At 36.7% G+C, this 3776-nt stretch overlaps 1 pseudogene; it reads left to right on the plus strand.

The window, feature by feature from the left end:
- Nucleotides 1–1176: 1176 nt before the first annotated feature.
- On the plus strand, nt 1177–2315 carry LOC121993920 (annotated as a pseudogene).
- Nucleotides 2316–3776: the final 1461 nt, after the last annotated feature.

Raw genomic sequence — 3776 nt, forward strand, 5'->3', positions numbered from 1 at the left:
TCTACGGAACGTAGTGTATTACATTACTTTGCGGGACTTAGTGTTATTTATTGGCAGACAATTAGTATTATTACCCTGCAATGTTTACCTAACTCGCGGGAAGGAACCTAATTATATTGCTTAGAAGAACTTTGCCATATTATGCAGGGACAGACTCATCTACCATAAGATGTCACCCCTTTAAATTAGACTAAAAAATAAAATCGAATGAAATTTGATTACGTGTATTAAAATGTGTGTTCAAAAATAATATTATTCAGAGAAAAAACTTTACTACGATCAATAATAAATATAGTTTAGTTTTATTTTTAATTTTTTTAACTGTCAACAATTTTTTTACTTCAATGTAATATCATTTATTTTATAAGGCAAATTAAAATGACATGGTTAAACCACGTATTATTTGTTTTGACAAATACACTTTCATATTGTGATTAAAATGAACTTTAACTTAACTTTATATCTTAATTAGATGACATAAATAATACTTAAAATTACTAAATTTTTAAAAGACATATAAAATTTTTAAATTTTCCAAAGGAAATTACTTCCTATTTTATTTATCCCATGCATCATTAATCATTGATAATTTTATCGAGACTGATAGTGTGAAACTGTTAGTATGACGGATTCCACCTTTACTATCATTGTCGTCACTATTGTGATGCTCGATTTTAACAAATAGCACCATTATAGTATTGTATTTTGCATATCAATACTATAATAGTAATGCTTCATAAAATTTAAATGTTATTTTTTGAATGCAATATGATCATTATTTACAAGAGGAGTATAATGAAAAATAAATACATAATTAATATATATATATATATATATATATATAAAAAGTTAAATATATCTTTTAGGGATTTTTTAATTTTAAATGCATTTGTTTTTGGTCAATTGCTACATAAAATACTATCATGCTAAAACCAAAAACATGCACTGGTTCAATGAAAAACAAAACCAAAGAGAACAAATTAAGGACAAAAAAAAAATTGCATATGAGGTCACTAGCTCACCAAATCCAATGTACAATTAAATTGAGAAATCAACCCAACATTGCCATCCCCTACCAAACCCAATATCAAAATAGATTAATTAACTTCGACCAAATAAAAAAAGATTACTTAGTACTATTCCGACTTCAGCATTTAGCATCAATCGTATCCGCACAAGCGAGCCACTCCCTTTCCACAACGCTATGCCTCTCATTCCTCCATCTATCGCTCTCTTCTCGTTGTTCTTCCCCATCTCCGCCACCATCGCCGGAGGCCAGGGTTCCACCGAGGTGGAATATCTGCCGCCGCAGACAGCCAAGGTCTCCTTCGGCCCCAGCGTCGTCATCGCCACCGCCGTCTTCTCTTCCATAATGTCCCTCACCATCCTACTTGCATACCTCAAGCGCCGTCGCGACCGTCGCTTCGCCCTGCAAGCTGCCGACGCCTCAGGTCATACCTCCTCGGGCGGCATCAACAAGGCTGTCGTCGAGTCCCTCCCCTGCTTCCGCTTCTCCTCCCTCCGCGGCGCTCGCGACGGCCTCGAGTGCGCCGTCTGCCTCGCCAACTTCGCAGGGGAAGAGGTGCTGCGCCTGCTCCCCCAGTGCAAGCACGCGTTCCACGTCGCTTGCGTCGACCGCTGGCTCGAGGCTAACGCCAGCTGCCCGCTCTGCCGCTGCAAAGTCAACGCCCAGGACGCCGCCCTTTTCGCCTCCTACTCCTTCAGCTCCCGCTTCTTGTTGGCTCCCGAGGGAGGTGCGCGCGATCTCGAGCTCTTCGTTGAGCGAGAACTAGCAAGCCAAGAAGCACCAGGTCTCCGCCATTCACCGACGACACCGTCAAATCTCTTACATCTTCAAAAGGTCAAGCACAGGATCGTCGTGTCCGACCTCGTGTTCAAGGGGAGATGGAGCGCGCTGAACTCAGACGTGCTAAAGTCTTTAGCGGAAGAAATCAAGAGCGTGGAAGAGATGGAGAAGAATACTCTGCTCGAAATAAAAGTAGATTGTCCAAAAATTGACCGATCGATGTCGGAGATCACGAACGTATCGAGATCGTGGAAAGAAATCGGAAATCCAAGAGAAGAAGAATATGAGAAATTGACGAAGGTTTTTGGCTGCCGATTGCGAGACGAACGGTGGAGTGCTTCGCCGGAGGTAGAGACAGGAAGGCTCTGTACAGTAGCCGTGAGCGGAGAGGTTTAACATAGGGTTATATCTTACGGTCAAATTCGCTTAACTCCCAACTTTTCCTACTTTTTCAAAATGCCCCTTTGGTTTCGCCGATATCATTTTTTCACTCGCATTAAGCGATTTCACTTGCTTTGATCTTGTTGATTCACCCTGGTCGTTAATCGCATTTAATTTTTAAAAACATAATCTAAATAGTTTGTCAAATTAATTTTAGAATCATTCAATTAATTTAAATTTTTTTAAAAAAAATTAAATTTTTTTGTACCAACATCCTACTCCAAGTTTGACAAAGTGAGACCATCTCCATCTTTATCAATAGGTCACATGAAAATCCAAAAGGATGAGATTCAATTATAAGCATAAACATTTTGTTTAATTTTAAAAAAATAATATTTTTATGTACTCATATTGAAATAAAATTGCCTTCAAAGTTATAAGGGTTGAAATTTATTTTTTTCTTTAAACTTTCAGAAGCAACATGAGGATTTCTCGTTGGTTCACAATTTTTATTCAATGTTATTATTCTGCATGTGCGATTCAGTTGAGATCAACAATTTTGTTAACCTGTTCATAAATCAGATGAGCCACAAACAATAATTAACGAAAATGTTTGGTCCAAACTGTAATAAAAACGAAGAGGCATAACCACCAACAAGTTTAAATTAAATTGTAACAAACCTAAAATAAATAAATAAATGATGAACCAGGTAATACTAAATCTGAAACGACCGATTCAATCTTATAGAAATTTTTTATTGATCGTCAGAGTAAATTGGAAAGTACCATGATAAACGGCCTAGAAGTCTAGCATCTATAATTTCACAATCCATTTGGAGAAAAAAAAATCCTACAAATGTGTCGTAACTTAGGATCGAATCTTAGATATTTAGAAAACAATTTGGCATCTTTCCGTTGTACCATAGCCCGAGGCGTAACAAAGCCTTTAATCGTAACCATGATGATTAAAGATACCTTAGTTTATATTATTACTTTATTTTATAGTATTTAATACAACTTGTTTGTAATCAAAGTGAACCCAAGTTTTTTTATCCCCACGAGATGCATAATTAGTCAAAGGACAATAGTTTTGCTATAATAAGATAAGGGATCAATTTCCACCGTGTACAAAACATTGGAAAAAAAAGATTCCTTCCATTCTTTAGTCACTTGGTGGTCAGTTATAAGTTAATATCGTAATTTACCTTCCTTCATATAATCTGGAGACTGACTATGAGAGATATCTGGGTGACCGTAATCATCATTTTGTTACAAAAGTAGACCCAAATTCAAATTATATTAGTTAGGTTAGAGTGAACCAAATTAATTGATTTGAGCTAGTGTGGATAAGTTAGGGATTCCAAGGCCAATTAGAAGAGTTCAAATATAATTTTGATTCACTTGATTTAAAGTTTTCAAGGCCAAATTAGAAGACTTTAGTTCAATTATATTTTTGATCCTCAAGGTTTACCCTAAACCCTAAATCCTAAGAAGCAAAAGGACCTTAGATAAGCCTCAAGTGACTGCGAAGAACAAGGGGATTAAACATGTTCCAGTTGGAGAGTCTACTCCTATCTCCTCACACAAC

Source organism: Zingiber officinale, chromosome 6A (genome assembly GCF_018446385.1).
Source record: "Zingiber officinale cultivar Zhangliang chromosome 6A, Zo_v1.1, whole genome shotgun sequence".
Lineage (NCBI taxonomy): Eukaryota > Viridiplantae > Streptophyta > Magnoliopsida > Zingiberales > Zingiberaceae > Zingiber > Zingiber officinale.